The sequence below is a fragment of the Rutidosis leptorrhynchoides genome, chromosome 4 (assembly GCF_046630445.1).
Source record: "Rutidosis leptorrhynchoides isolate AG116_Rl617_1_P2 chromosome 4, CSIRO_AGI_Rlap_v1, whole genome shotgun sequence".
Lineage (NCBI taxonomy): Eukaryota > Viridiplantae > Streptophyta > Magnoliopsida > Asterales > Asteraceae > Rutidosis > Rutidosis leptorrhynchoides.
The window spans coordinates 538,403,502-538,420,398 of NC_092336.1; the positions used below are offsets into that span (position 1 = coordinate 538,403,502).

General features: G+C 31.9%; 1 long non-coding RNA gene across 1 annotated transcript; it reads left to right on the forward strand.

The window, feature by feature from the left end:
- Window positions 1–2,518: 2,518 nt before the first annotated feature.
- On the forward strand, window positions 2,519–5,873 carry LOC139845073 (uncharacterized). The gene is made up of 4 exons (XR_011758193.1): window positions 2,519–2,806; window positions 3,413–3,846; window positions 3,966–4,494; window positions 5,107–5,873. It is a non-coding gene; the product is annotated as an uncharacterized lncRNA (long non-coding RNA).
- Window positions 5,874–16,897: the final 11,024 nt, after the last annotated feature.

Here is a 16,897-nt window from a genome sequence, read left to right on the forward strand (position 1 = left end):
TGTAGCGAAAGACTATAAATTACGTATTTAACATTATATTTTCTGAAAAGCATTTTATATAATATTAGTTCCGATACATGTATGTATGTATTTACATATGTAGATATTACATAATCACAAAAGTCTCAACTTTTAAAACCCAACAATAAATAACAGTAGCGGTAGCAGTTGAACATTTCAAATTGTAGTCAACTGTGTACAACCTCTCTAATCTTTAATTTCACATTGGTGTGATTTGGATTTTCCGAATGCCTCATCAAACTGTCGACAAAAAAAGGGAGAGTAAAGGGATGAGTTATAATCTTGAAGTATACATATGTTCAACTACATAAAAAAACATGTTTTCTAGCATATATAAAGGATCCAGAGTGAGTAGTATGAGGATGAGGCTTTAAATTGCATTTAGAGTACAATAAGTTCCAAGTACTGGACCTAGTAATATGATACAATGCAATATTCAACTTCCATCCATATGTTAGTATTTTATTAAGGTGAACATTGGAGGTTGTTTAATGACATATAGAGTAATATATATTATTAGGAATATATCTCCCTAGCCTTTCTTATGTTTGGCTTGGAAGTCTATTATCAGAAGGACTCTTTGGGAAGTGAAAGACTACTACAACTTTTCTAGGAAGTATGAAGTGTACAGCGCACTAGCAGGGGCGGAGGGTGATATTTCCACACTTCAATTTTATTCTTCCACCATCTTTATATGCATTTTTTTCAATAATATCCTTCATTTAAATTATAAGAACAATTTGTATAAGACATCATTAAGGGCAGTTTAGTATTTTTGAGTGGAAGTAGTAAAAATGAAAGTGGATATATCAATTCCCGGGGCATACAATGCAGCTTTGAGCTTAAACTCAATTGTGAGACCTTAAATTATAACCTGCTAATTTATGGAACTAAAATACAAAATACCTACTCCGTATTATTTTGCATGCGTTATTTTAACCAATTAATATGAGCAGTGGCGGTACCAGGATTCCAAGTCATCGGGGGCAAAAAAAAAATTAAAAAACCGTGGCAATTTTTTGGGCAAAATATGGAGATTTTGGGGCAAAAAATGGAGGTTTTTAAGCAAATTATGAAGGTTTTGGGGCAAAATTTTTAACATTTGTGGACAAAATTTGAAGGTTTCGGGGTAAAATTTGGAGATTTTTGAGCCAAATTTAAAGGTTTTGGGGCAAAAAAAAAATCCACTTGGAGCAAAGTCGAAAAATCTAAAAATTTTACACTGAAAATTGCAAATCCACTGGGGGCGGCTACCCCCGCCTGTCCCCATTAAAAACCGCCCCTGAATATGAGTAAATACACATCCATATCAATCAGTCATTGAAACAAAATATGCATTTATATCAAATGTCATTATACACATAAAAGAATCAATGAATAAATGTGTTTATTCGCTCATATAGATTGAAATTGCTTGTCATACTTAATTGATACTCACTCCGTCTCAAATCTATTGTCCCAGACAAAAAACACGCAGTTTTAAAAAATTCCACTAACTTCATTTTCCACTAATAATGTATATTCTCTCTCCAGATTAACCTCTTTTGATTGGTTGAAAAAGAATCTGGATAATTAATTTGAGACATCCCAAAATGAAATAATGGACTATAAATTTGGGACGGAGGGAGTAAGTTTTTTCTGGAGTTGGATGTGCTGCACAAGCTGCTTTAATACAACTAATATATTGAAGTTCATACTAAACAAAGTGATTACTTTAAAGTCGTTATATAAGTCTTAATTGTAACCTAATAAATAAAATGAATAATACCATTGTACAAAATACAAAACAATACAAATATGATTCACTGAAAACTCATAATAAACTAACCACACATGGCAGAAATATTTACTCCCGTAAATGAAGCAAATATCAAATGAGAATGTTACCCAAAGCATTATGAGATGTCAAGGTCCATTTTTATCCCAAGCCAATATTTTGCACTTGGCCCATCTTTTACATCTTGCAAAACAAAAATGCAGGGCATCTGAACCTGTTTACCGATACGTAGGCATTTCTTTTTAAGCCATTGCAGTATCTACCCGTCAGATTATAAACGATCAAAAATCCATTAAATATTATACTACAAATTAAAGGGAAGGAAGAGTTTAACTTCTCAACCTCTGATAAATGATTATACAATCATCTATAATCTATCTATAATCTATAATCTTCTATAATCTATCTATAATCTATAATCTATAATCTATCTATAATCTATAATCTATAATCTATCTATAATCTATAATCTATAATCTATAATCTATCTATAATCTATAACATTATATAAATCATGAAAGATACTCCAACGTGTCAAATTGAGATTAACTCTCTAATTACTCTGCTGAGGTGTAAATTACAGAATTAATCAAGATTAATACCTCTAATTACTATGCTGAGGTGTAAATTACAGGACTAATCAAGATTAATACTAATTAAATTCAAGAAATTACGTGTCCATTCTTGCCTCTCATTCTTGCCCTTTGAAACCTAATTTTTTTTAACTGCATCGATCTATTATTGCTTCTCATCCCTTCGAGGATAAAAAACCCTAGCACAACTACTTCGCAAATTCACATGAATCTCTCAGCTCTCTGATCAAAATTGACCGGCCGATTGCATCACAACACCCGATTAATCATCTTCTTCGATTTGTCACTTTACTTGCGATTACTTACTGTTCGAGTATATAAAAATGACGTGTAACGACGTCTAAATACTAATAGATGTCGAAGAAATCTAACGTCGCGAAAGTGAAATTGCTGTTATCGTCTCATTCAAAAATTTGTAAGTTTCAAAGTTCTATAATGTTGGATTTATATTTCGTGGCGATATACATTGATTTTTGTGATAGTTGATCGTCGTATTTTTTGTTAGGGTTTTTGATTTTGTTTTTTTAACCCTTTAAATTTGATATCATTCGGTATAATGTTAATCGATAGTACAAAACAGTATCGTTTCTTTCTATGATCTAGGTTTGTCTTTTATTTTAATCATCAGTCAATCCAAATTCAGTGGGTTGGAACAATGGCAAGATGGATAAGGGGAATTTTCTAAATGTTATACCCATTTGAAATAAAAAAAACATAATAGTAATAATAAATAAGCTAACTCAACTTAGTCATCTTTGTTAGAATTTCCAGCTTTACATAGTACTTATAGATTGCTATTTTTGTCTTCCATTTAGTTTTATAGTGGACCCAATTAAGGTGCTACTAACTAACTTCTATTCATTATAGCAAGGAAGAATTGTTTAATATTTTGACTATTTGAGATGATTAGTCGTTCATTCACTACCTGATCTAATATGGCATGTTTCATAAATTATTCACTGTGACCTAAATTATCTGGCTCATTTTGCCACCTTTAATTCATATTTTTGTCTGTTTGAAGGTAGAGAGAAGAATGGTAGTTTTCTTGAAGCTCCCATCTCAGGTAGCAAAAACTAGTTAAAGACACAACAATTCTTTTACTCCTATGTGGTATATCTTTAAATTTTGTTTATCTTTTATTTATCGTAAACTACTGTTTTATTTGTTGCGTAAAATGAATCCCATTTAAAATCCATAATTATATTGATCATTTAATCAACTTTCCTAGATTGAATTTTATATGAAGAATATATATCACATTAATTCCAATAATGGCCTATCATTAGTATATTCAATACTATTGACCTCTATTTAACTTTTGGGTAAATGAAGTGGATATAGATGGTATACATTTGACCTGTAACCGTAATAAAAACGGAAGGTAAGGGTAAAGGATATCCAAGCACTTGGTGGTGTTGAAGGAATTCTGGAGCATACATTGTTCAAGGGAACATAGTACGTTTTACTATTTCTTTCCAACTTCTATTCAAATGTTATACACACGAGTTTTCTATTGTTTTTTTAAGTTTGGATTACCAGAATGTTATAGTAATCCTTATCTTATTGTTTTGCAGTTTCCCAACTTGGGAGGGTTTGTTTTGGGAGAAAGCATCAGGTTTTGAGGAGTCAATGAAGTACAAAAAGCTGACTAATGCTCAGAGATCAGGGTTGAACCAAATTCCAAATCGTAGGTTCACACTTTGGTGGTCGCCAACTATCAATAGAGCTAATGTTTACGTCGGTTTTCAAGTGCAACCGGATTTGACTGGAATTTTCATGCATGGGAAGATTCCCACCCTTAAGATCTCTCTTATCTAGATCTTCCGTGCTCACTTGTGGCAAAAGGTCCACGAGAGTGTTGTGATGGATCTCTGTCAGGTACTCGATCAGGAGTTGGATGCATTGGAGATCGAAACTATGCAGAAGGAAAAATCCATCCGAGAAAAAGTTACAAGATGAACAGTTCTTGTGCTAATATTCTTCTATTTGCTGCACATAGATGGCCCATATCAAAACCTAGCGGTTTACTTCTAGCAGTATGAACATAAGAATTTGCAGCCGTTTATTCAATCAATCGGCTTTCTATGCTGTTTACTTCAGCAGGTGCAGTTTCTTTCCAATCTATAACAGCATTATAAATTTAATTTTGTAATTGTATTAATGTTGGAATCTGTCGTTAATTTGAATGAACAACAACTTTGTAAATTTGATCGCTGGTAAAAGTTTGTCTTTTTTACTTTTTGGTTTTTAAACTTATGCTATGCTGGTAATTATTATAATTTTTGTTTTTATGGTGTTTACTTCTGTTCTTTAGCTAATTTTGGAATCATAATAAGTATGTTGCATTGTTCTATAGTGTGATAGTTGTTGTTGGTTTGGTTGTTATATTAGAGTTATTGATTTCTTTATATTTTTATACACGGGTTGTTCTTCTCATTGCCTTTTATTGTTGCTTTGTAAGCAAGTCTTTTAATGTTTTTTTTTTTTTTTTTTACAAGTAAGTCTTTTAATATTTTTTTTTTTTTACTTTCAAACATAATTGTCTTTTAATGTTTCAAAACGCACAAATATTCGTCATCTTCGATTGCTGATCTATTTCGTAGGTGTAACGTAGATTCACATAGTGAATCTATTATCATTCAGTTTCATGTGTATATGCTATTTCTAAAATTATGTTACAGCCAACACTAAAAAATTAACTTCTTTATACTGTAGGATGGTGCAGGCAGCACATATAACACCAATTCTAGATCTGCAAATAGACGACCGAATGAAAACAATTGAAGAAGTGGTATACAGGCAATGGATAGCAAAAAGACCAAACGACTCAACACCACATGGACGCAGCTGCCTTCTTCTCGACGTACATATAAGTACCACTTTATACATGTTACTAATTAAGAACTGTTATTTTACAAATATGAAATGCCTTATAGATCTCATAACCAAAACTTAAAAATACAAATTCAGGGACAAAAAACACACCCAAGTTGTTAAAATTTGACCCATTTGTGACAAAAAACACAACCTAAGTTGTCCGATTTATAAGTAAATGGGTCGAAATTGCCACTTACATCTGGACCATAAGTAGTTCTCTTCCGGTACGTATCGGGATAGATTATTCCATTCGTTTCATCATGTCACAGTTGAAAGATGTCTCACAAACGGTCATCATTCTTACCGTTTTGGGCATGAGTGGGATCTGAAGGACATTTGTAGCCATTTAGCTAATCACGTCTATGACTTACGTCGTCACAAATTGACTCACGTTGCTTCAACAACTTTATAATATACTGTATCTAATGTGTCTTAATATGTCCTCGCCATGGGCTCAACAAAGATGGTTTTGTGGATCTGTTTGGGTAAATTGATTTGTTTCTTTGTATTGTTTGGCTTGAGCTATACGTTTGGATCGTTTCTTAACAACTCACTGGTCTGCGGTATCTTAAATGTTTATTATTTTGCTCTTTAAGTTTATTTTTCTATGCATTCTGATCCATTGTGGGTTGTTAATGGCATATACATTTATTGATTACATGTGTGGAACTTTCCGTTTTTATGTAGTGTTCTTAATTAATTATTAGTTATATTTCTGACTATACTAATTGTAATTATCTTTTTTCTTGTCCGAACTACATGAAGATGTGATCTTTTGCACTTCTCCGGGAACAACTAATAGAAAGTATCCTCTGGATTCGTCAAACTCTTCGAATGTTACTTGAGATTCTTTACCTATCATATCTTCAAATGGCAGATATTCTATCAGAATCCCTCCACCCAACAATAATTCTTACTGTTTATCAAATCTAGAGGCCAGAAGTGTAACTTGCTTTCAATTTAGTCTACAATTTACCCTCCAATGTTTGACCCATTGGACTTCTATATCGATTTTATATATTGATATCTAATACATTTAATATCAAATGATTAGATTATAATCTAATCTAATTTACATCTATTTTACTATTTCAACCAGAACATTACTATTCACACTTTTCCTATAAGAACGTTATTTCATATAAAAATTTAAAAACCAACAATGTTTGCGGATGAGTTCCCGTGCAACGCACGGGCTCATAAATTTAGTAATCAAATAAAAAAAATAAACTGATATATACACCAATAATTAGAGACTATCAATTTGCAAATTCATAATTTATAAATCACTTTAAAACAACAGCAAAATTAATAGAGCATTAAACATCAAACAATATTAAAATTACATAATACCTGAAAGAATTGTAAAAAAAAAAAAAAAATTGTTGTCGTGATTAGTGTAAAAAAAATTTTGTATTTACGTATTTAATTTAATTTAATAGTTGAATTTTAATCACACCTAATTTGACACTTGTAAATTACAGTTGTCATTAAACCATGTTTAAACGCATTTGATGACAATTAGGATTTTAAACTCTCTTTTATATATAATAAGTATATAGATAGATATAGATATAGATAGATATAGATAGAAGATTGAAGTCCACATTCTAAAAATAACCGAACCGTTGAAGGGTATCATTAAGTTTCGAAATAGTCAATAGTTGATTTAACCTATTTGAAACGTATGTTATTGATTACCATTATCTATTTATACATGTCATTATTTAATTATCTAATTCAAAGACATTGTACAATTACGATTTACAAGTCCACATGCAGATTAAAAAAGCTGAAAGTTTATATATATCTAACTGGAATAAAAACCTATTTTATTTTAAAAATTTGTGTCACTCTTTTTGGAGTAGTAATTGTTCTTTATAATTATAATTTATAAGTACGTAGTATGTTGTTAAAATGTCTCAGTATTATCCAAGTTTGCAATGCTTATAATTCATTAAAGTTGTTTTAAAATAGATCAATGCTATTTTTCCATCACATCAATATAACGTTGTTTTTAACCGCTTTTTCACGATTTGTCATCAAAAAAGGTACGCCCCAATCAACCAATTTCTCTGAACCCGCCATTGGCAGATCTAACCGGTTGAATCAAGGAAGATTGTACTGTTAGTCCATATTTATTGGCCCATGTATTTATGTGTTGGGCTTAGCCCTTTAGCAATTGGTTAGGTATTAGTCTATATATGGATAATGTTTATGTACGATGCAGACATTCGAATAATAACTCACTTCACAATTCAACATGGTATCTGTATTAAACCTAACTCCAAATTTCATCTTCCTCCTTTTTTTTTCACCGTTAGCCGTATCACCTCAATAGCAGCCGTCATCACAAAATCAATTATATGCCCTCTTTCATAATTATTATATTCCTTGAATATTATAATTTATAATTCTCAAAGTTTGAAATTCTTAATCGGCTTATTTTTTTTGGTTCCTATTCGTTAGCCTCCTTCGACAGGAAGTTTTTATTGTATTCAATTATTCTTGTCACCACAATCATTATTATATTATCAAAGACGCTTCCATGCCAATCGGTTGCAAGCCGTGATCTGTTGGAAATAGGAGGTTATGTGTATATTATTTGTGGAAGAGAGGATTGATGATTTAAATGTTTGATTAATCTTGAAGGCTTTGTTTATTACTTGATTTGCTTGATTACAAATGAGGGGTGAAGCCCTCTATTTATACTACTCAATGGAGTAGTCTAGAACTCTTCATCAACTAATATCTAGATATTTCCTAAGTATTTTCTAGACTTTGATATTTTTACATGATTATTCTACACACATTGACTACTACACGTTACATGAAGTTTCTAGATATTGGACTACAATCTTGATCCATATACTTGTATACTTGTAAGCCCATATCCAAAACAAATAGCCCAAATCAAGTTTAGTTTCCAACAGCCCCCCCTAAAACTTGATTTCTTCACTCCGAGCATATTCCGTAATCTCTGAAAAGTCTCATGTTTTAGAGGCTTTGTGAAAATATCAGCAACTTGGTCGAATGACTTCGTGTACTTTATCTGCACCTCTTTATTTCGTATCGATGTGCTTGCTTCGATCATGGAAGACTGGATTCTTTGCTAGAGCAATCGCAGAATTGTTATCCACATATATCTCCGTAGCTTCCTTTTGGAAAAACTTAAGCTCATTTATTAACTTCCTGAGCCATATTGCATGACAGGTGCACGATGTTGCTGCTACAAACTCGGCTTCACACGTTGACAGAGTCACAATGGGTTGCTTCTTCGAGCTCCATGTGAACGTCGTATCTCCCATATAGAACACGAAACCACTCGTACTCTTACGATCATCTATGTCTCCAGCCCAATCACTATCACTGTATCCAACTAGCTTGAAGTGATCAGAAGGCGAATAAAACAGGTCATAGTCAATCGTACCTTTGATGTAGCGAAGTATCCTCTTGGCCGCCTTCAAGTGATTTATTGTAGGTGCTTCCATGTATCGACTTACTAGTCCAACTCCGTAGAGAATATCTGGCCTCGTGCAGGTTAGGTACCTCAGACTTCCAACCAAACTCTTGTATTGTGTTGGGTCCACCAAGTATCCTTCATCATCTTTTGACAATTTGAGATTGCAATCCACCGGTGTGTTCATTGACTTGTAGTCATTCATCTTAAACTTCTTGAGCACCTCATTCGCATAACCTTCTTGGGATATGAATATTCCTTCTTTCTTTTGTTTTACCTCGATCCCAAGATAATAAGCCATAAGTCCAATGTCGGTCATCTCGAACTCCCGAACCATTGCGTTCTTGAACTCCTCAAACATTTTGGGATTACTACCGGTGAATATCAAGTCATCCACGTATAGGCACACAATCATAACATCTCCATCATTGCTAACTTTGGTGTAGAGGGCATGCTCATGGGGGCATTTCGTAAAGTCATTCTGCTGGAAATACTTGTCTATCCTGTTATTCCATGCCCGAGGCGCTTGCTTCAACCCGTATAAGGCCTTTTTCAATTTTAGCACCTTATTCTCTTGGCCTTTCACGATGTATCCCAAAGGTTGTTCTATATAGACTTCTTCTTCTAAGTGGCCATTAAGGAACGCGGATTTGACATCCATTTGATAAATCTTCCAATTATGTTGAGCCGCAAGTGAGATTATCAATCTTATAGTTTCTAGACGAGCGACGGGAGCAAATACCTCGTCATAGTCTATGCCGGCTCGTTGACTATATCCCTTCGCCACCAACCTTGCCTTATATCTTTCAACTTCACATTTGGAATTCTTCTTGGCCTTGTACACCCATTTTACACTAATAGCCTTATGTCCCTTTGGTAGTGTGGCAAGATCCCACGTATTATTCTTCTCGATTGCTTGAATCTCTTTGTCCATAGCACGTTTCCACTTTTGGCTTTTTGTTGCGTCTTCATAACTTATTGGCTCACAATCGGCAAGAAGGCAGAACAATGATAGATCCTCCATAGGCTGGGTTACCTCGTACAACTCTCTAATGCTCCTTGTGTGATGTTGTAGCCTACTTGATTCTCCTTCTGATGTTGGTGTCACTTCATTAGGTGTAGTGGTTGGAGTACGTGGAGAGTGCGGAGATGGTGTACTAGAAGGTTCTTGAACTTCTAGATATTCTTCGTTCCTTGCAGTACTTTCGAATGGATAAGGGAGAAAGTCGTATTTCTCCTCTTCAGGAACATTCCAATCCCATGTTGCTTCTTCATCGAACACCACATCTCGACTTGAGATTACCATACCTGTCTTGGGATTGTATAACTTGTAACCCTTCGAACTTGAGTCATAACCCACGAATATGAGTTTCTCGCTTTTATCATCGAGCTTCGTCCTCTTCTGATCTGGCACATGAGCATATGGCACACTTCCGAACACTCGAAGGTGTGAGATGCCGGGTTTCCTTTCACTCCAAGCTTCAATGGGCGTTTTGTTCTTGACGCTTCTAGTGGGCGAGCGATTTGATAGATAGATCGCACAGTCCACTGCCTCAGCCCAAAACTCCTTAGGCATCCTTTTGCTCTTTAACATACTCCGAGCCATATCAAGAATGGTCCTATTTTTTCTTTCCACAACACCATTTTGCTGAGGTGAATACGGAAGGGTTAGAGGACGTCGTAACCCATTGTTGTCGCAAAATTCCTTGAATTTCTTAGATGTGAACTCTACTCCACGATCGAATCTCATCGCCTTTATGGTGAGACCACTTTGATTCTCCACAAATGCTTTAAACTTCTTGAACATTCCAAAAGCTTCCGACTTCTCTTTTAGAAAATAGACCCATGTCTTTCGACTAAAATCATCAATGAATAGAAGAAAATATCTATTTTTACCAAAAGACGGTGGGCTGATGGGTCCACACACATCCGTGTGAATAAGTTCTAGAGGTTTCTTCGCTCTACTAGAAGCTTCTGTTGGAAAACTGTTTCGGAAGTGCTTTCCTAGAAGGCATCCCTCACATATTTGATCCGGATGATTAATTGGAGGCAAACCCTTCACCATTCCTTTACTTGATAATAATTTTAAGCCTCCAAAATTTAAGTGCCCGTATCTCATGTGCCAAAGCCAAGAATTATCTTTGAAACATGCTTTTAAACATCTTGGAATGTCATGTTGAATATTTAGCATGAACATCCTATTCGTTGATATTGGCACCTTAGCAATTAAACCTCCTTTTTGGTCTCTTAAAGAAAGGGTACGATTTATCATGTGAATATCATAGCCTTTCTCCAAGAGTTGTCCAATACTCAGTATATTCGTCTTCATATTGGGCACATAATATACGTTAGAGATAAATTGATGCCTTCCATTTTTCAAGCGGATGAGAATCTTACCTTTGCCTTTAACCGGGACTTTAGAGGAATCTCCGAAGGTGATATTTCCACTAATTACCTCGTCTAACTCCACAAACATGTTTTTGTCACCGCACATATGGTTGCTTGCACCCGTGTCGAGATACCACAAATTTGATTCTCCATTATCTTCACCTTTGCATGCTAGTAACAAAGTGTTTTCCACGGCTTCAGTATCTTCTTGTGCAAAATTTGCTCTTTCTTGCACGTAATTGTTTGACTTCTCGCATTCCGAAGCATAGTGGCCAAATTTAGGACAATTATAGCATTTGGTTTTAGAATTGTCATACCTTGGCCTTCTACTTGTGTAGCCTCTCCCGCGACCTCTTGTGTGATGGCCCGGGAATTTCTGACCAAATTTAAACTTGATCTTTATATGGTTTTGATACGATAAGCAAAATCTATAATGTTGAGTCTTGAAAACTTTGAACTGTGTTCATGTACACATTTGACCTATGACTATTCACGACGATTCACGAACAATTGTTTGTAAATAAACATGTATATTCATATAAATATAAGTAAATATAATAATTTGAAATTATAAAATAAACATTTGAATTAAAGATGTAAAATAATAATTAGAGTGATTAAGTAATTATTAAAATGTATAAAAAATATATATATATGTATATGATTTCTATAAAGAAGTATTATTATATATATATTGGAGTATGTATAAATGATATTAATGTTATATGTATTGTATGTATAATATAATTATCAGATATTACATAATTAATAAACTGTAATATTGTTATATTAAATGTAATTACAAGTTTAATTATAGTTATTATATTCATTACTATTAATAATATTAATTTTGGCACTATTAATATTATCAAAATGATAATACTGAAATCTGAATCATTTGAGTTATTAATGTTATCATTGTTAATATCATCATAATAACTGGTAGCAAGGTTATAATGCTAGTTATTATGATTAATATAGATATCATTATTAGATATTATTATTATTACTATTATTATTATGAATATTATCATTTATAACTATTATTATCTGTATTATTATTATTTATTATTATTAACAAAATTACTAATAATATTACTAGTATTATTATCAAATTATTAGTTATTGATTTTTAGAATTATTGATATTATTATCATTATTATTAATTGTATTATTATATTAGGTATATACCTATTATTAGTATTAATGATATTATTAATATACTTACAGATATATATACATATACATACATGGCATACGAATATACATATATAAACATATATACAGAGTATATACATATACGTATATACTGTATATACATACATAGAGACCCATTAATTAATCTGTTTTATTATTAATATTAATAATTCTAATTAAATAAAACACTGAATTAATTTATCACCACAGAACGAAATTTGTTCCAATCACTTTCATTCTGTATGTAATTTGTTTCCTATCTGGTTTTTAGTCTAAAACGAATCTTTGATACAATCCAAAAGCAGTTAAGAGTTGTTATCTGCTTTCTTTTTTTATTTTTCTTATTGTACCTGCTGAGCTTTTCTTGTCGACCTTATGGGCCTTAAATCATCTGAATGATTATCTGTCAGTATCACAATTCTTCACTTCTTCATTCCCATTATTAATTACATTAAGTACAGTACCAATTTTGGGGAATTAAAACTGAAAAATCAAGAACACATGTTATATGCCTCTGTTCTTACTATCAAAAATTCAAAGCTCGATTTCTAAATTTATTTTAAAAAGTATAAATGAGGTTTTGTTAGGAATATATTACTCAATCCTTCTGCAAATTTTCAAACCTCAATTCATCAAACTGAGTTTTAATTTCAGAGTCAAAGATTTAATTCAAAAAGTCAAAAGTATCGTTCTTAGTTAAATTCGAATTCGTTGTAACGTTTTAGGATCAATTGAACTTACAGAAAGTTTCTAGGATAGGATTACAATCGTTTTCATGTTGAAACTTTGGTCTGAAACATTCTAAATTTCAAAATCACATGTTGGGTTGTCATCGTGCTTTTCAAACCGTTCTTGATTAAAATCTATTTTGGATTTTCGTTTCTGGTAATTCAAAACAAGCATAGAATGTTTTGCATCTGTTATAGGTCTTAAATTAAATGAGAGACTCGTGATTAATGGAGACTGAGCTCTGGTTGATTTTGTTCAGGAAGAAGAAGAAATCGAGTTAATTTAATTCGGGTTATATATTTTTGTGTTCTGTTATAATTCAGAAAAGGGGCAATAGCCCAGATGGTTTGATGAGTTAACGGTTATACGAGAGGTCGCTGGTTCGAGTCCCTCCTTGGGCAGTTATATCTTTTTAATACTCCTAAGGTATTATTATTGTTATTGTTATTATTATTATTATTATTATTATTATTATTATTATTATTATTATTATTATTATTATTATTATTATTATTATTATTATTATTATTATTATTATTATTATTATTATATCTATTAATATTATTATGATTTGTATTATTATTAGTGTATCATAATTGTTGTTATAAAATATTACTATTAAAATTACGGATGTGTTAATAATTGTTAATACTAACTTAATATTATGAATATTTTATCACTAAAATAAGTAAAATTGTTATTATTATTATTATTATTATTATTATTAAGATTAGTATCAATATTAAACATTAGCTATTATATTGGTAAATTTAGGTATGAACATGAGAATTAGTATTAAAATTATTATTATTATATCATAGTTAGTAATATTACTACCATTATTAATAAAACATCATTCGTATTATATTTAGCCAAAAATTATCATTTTTCATTTGTATTACTAATATTATCATTTAGGAATTATTAGTAATATCATTACTAATATTATTACAAATAGTATTATTATTATTATTATTACTGTTAGTATTATTATTAACATGATTCGGGACATACTAATAACGTTCATAGTATAAAAATTTTAATAAAAGATGATATGATAAAAATATGAAAATGGTTATGAAATTAAGTTATAAGAGATATAGTTAGAAAATTAGATAATTTAACCCGAACCTCATGATAAAACTGATTATTATTAACACAGGCATTATTGTATTTATTTGATCATTATTAGTATTATTAAAAAAATACTATTTTTATGAAAACTAACATTTTATCTTACCACTATTATATCAAAATTATCATCTTTATTGAACTTATTATTATCACTAACATTATTACTATTATTAGTATTATAACTATTAATATCTCTATTCTAGTATCACTATCATAAATATTTTTTTTACAAACAGAAGAAATTTATATAAGAATATAAAAGTATACCAATATTACATAATATTAATTTTAACTAAAATAATATTATAACATTTATTAAATTATATATCAAATAAACATTATAGGATATTATGTGTATTAATAGATTTTATATATAAATACTAATCTTAATACCTAAATATATATAAGTTTATTCGATTACTATTATGTTTTAATAGATATACAAATGATATAGGTTCGTGAATCCGAGGCCAACCCTATACTTGTTCAATGTCGTCCTATGTATTTTTACTACAAAATACATTAGGTGAGTTTCATTTACCTTTTTACCCTTTTATATTTTTGGGCTGAGAATGCATGCACAACTTTTATAAATGTTTTACGAAATAGACACAAGTAATCGAAACTACATTATATGGCTGAATAATCGAAATCGAATATGCCCCTTTTTATTAAGTCTGGTAATCTAAGAATTAGGGAACAGACACCCTAATTGACGCGAACTCTAAAGATAGATCTATCGGGCCCAACAAGCCCCATCCAAAGTACCGGATGCTTTAGTACTTCGAAATTTATATCATGTCCGAAGGAGGATCCCGGAATGATGGGGATATTCTTATATGCACATTGTGAATGTCGATTACCAGGTGTTCAATCCATATGAATGATATTTTTGTCTCTATGCATGGGACGTATGTTTATGAGAAATGGAAATATGAAATCTTGTGGTCTATTAAGGTTATGAAATGATTATTTTTGATAAATTAATGAACTCACCAACCTTTTGGTTGACATTTTAAAGCATGTTCATTCTCAGGTATGAAAGAAATCTTCCGCTGTGCATCTGCTCATCTTAGAGATATTACTTGAAGTCATTCATGACATATTTCAAAAGACGTTGCATTCGAGTAGTTGAGTTCATCAAGATTATTATTAAGTCAATTATAGTATGCATGTTGTCAACTTTCGATGTAATGAAAGATTGTATTTTTAAAAACGAATGCAATGTTTGTAAAATGTATCATATAGAGGTCAAGTACCTCGCGATGTAATCAACTGTTGTGAATCGTTTATAATCGATATGGACTTCGTCCAAATGGATTAGGACGGGTCCTTTCAGTTGGTATCAGAGCGGTGGTCTTAGTGAACCAGGTCTTGCATTAGTGTGCCTAACTGATAGTCATTAGGATGCTTTATTAAGTCTGGACTTCGACCGTGTCTGCATGTCAAAAGTTTTGCTTATCATTTTTTGTCGGAAATCATCTGTTTATCATCCTTAGGAAATTACCTGCTTATTATTCTTAGTCTAGACACATATTACTGCAATGATTGCATGAATAGTGTATAGACAAAATTCGTATCTTAGTGTATCTGCTAATTCATATCTTAGCATATCTTGTACTGTAGACTTTGTCTGACAACTTCTGTAGATTCCTCCGTAACATATGGGATTTTAGTATTGTATATGCATATGTGAATTATGTATTGCAGGGTACTAATCTACATCCTATAATCTGTTTCTTATCGAAAATACTTCATCTGATCGTACGAGATGAATCCCTCAACCAGTTCGAGTCCCTCAGACTTCAATAGCTAATCCGATAGTTATTCCGACAGCTATTCCGACATGGATGTTCAGCTAAAGCATCCGGAGGCAATGTCACAAGAATGAATCAACCAATCAATCATCCCCAATTCATCTGATGGGTTCGTAGTCGACTTAACCGATAGAGACGAGAGAAAGGCGATCCTTTCCACCCACCAACCGAATTTACCTCTTGGCAATGAACCTGAAGCACTTACCGACGAACCAGTCTGAAACACCATTTTCACCCCCATTTCCCGAATATCTCACCACGATTGTATTCTATCTAAAATTCTAAACCTCATTCATCCGCTCGTTCGAACCGACAATCATCTTAGTATAATAGAAGAAGTCAACGAGCTTCACGCCCGAGTTGTAGCCTTGGAAAAGATAGTACAAAAATTTACCAGCTTCAGCAACATCACCGGCATCAACAGTACCATCAATAACAGTACCAGTACCATCAACAATCCATGCCACAACGTCTCATTCTATACCTCGGGTATAATCATCGTTCTATGTATCGTTCTACATCAATTATCTTCATTCTTCATAGCGATTATATAATCTCTAATATTCTAGATATTATATATTCTAGCTCTAATGGTAAATCAAATGAGTTTAATATCATAATTGACTCAATAAATCCATAATTACATCTGAAGAAAATATATATGTATATATATTTTCATAAAGATTGAAATTAAAAATTCTTTCGTACAAACTGTTAATGGTGAAAATATTTTAACGTGTAGGTAATACCCGAGGAATGCTTAAATTTCACATTAATAAGTTACACTGTACATTCTTCGAATCTAATTCAACGGTCATTTACTATCCTACTTACATCCACTGATATACGTATCTGTTCACCGCAGAATAAATATTTTCATTCAATTTCATATTTGGATTTTGAC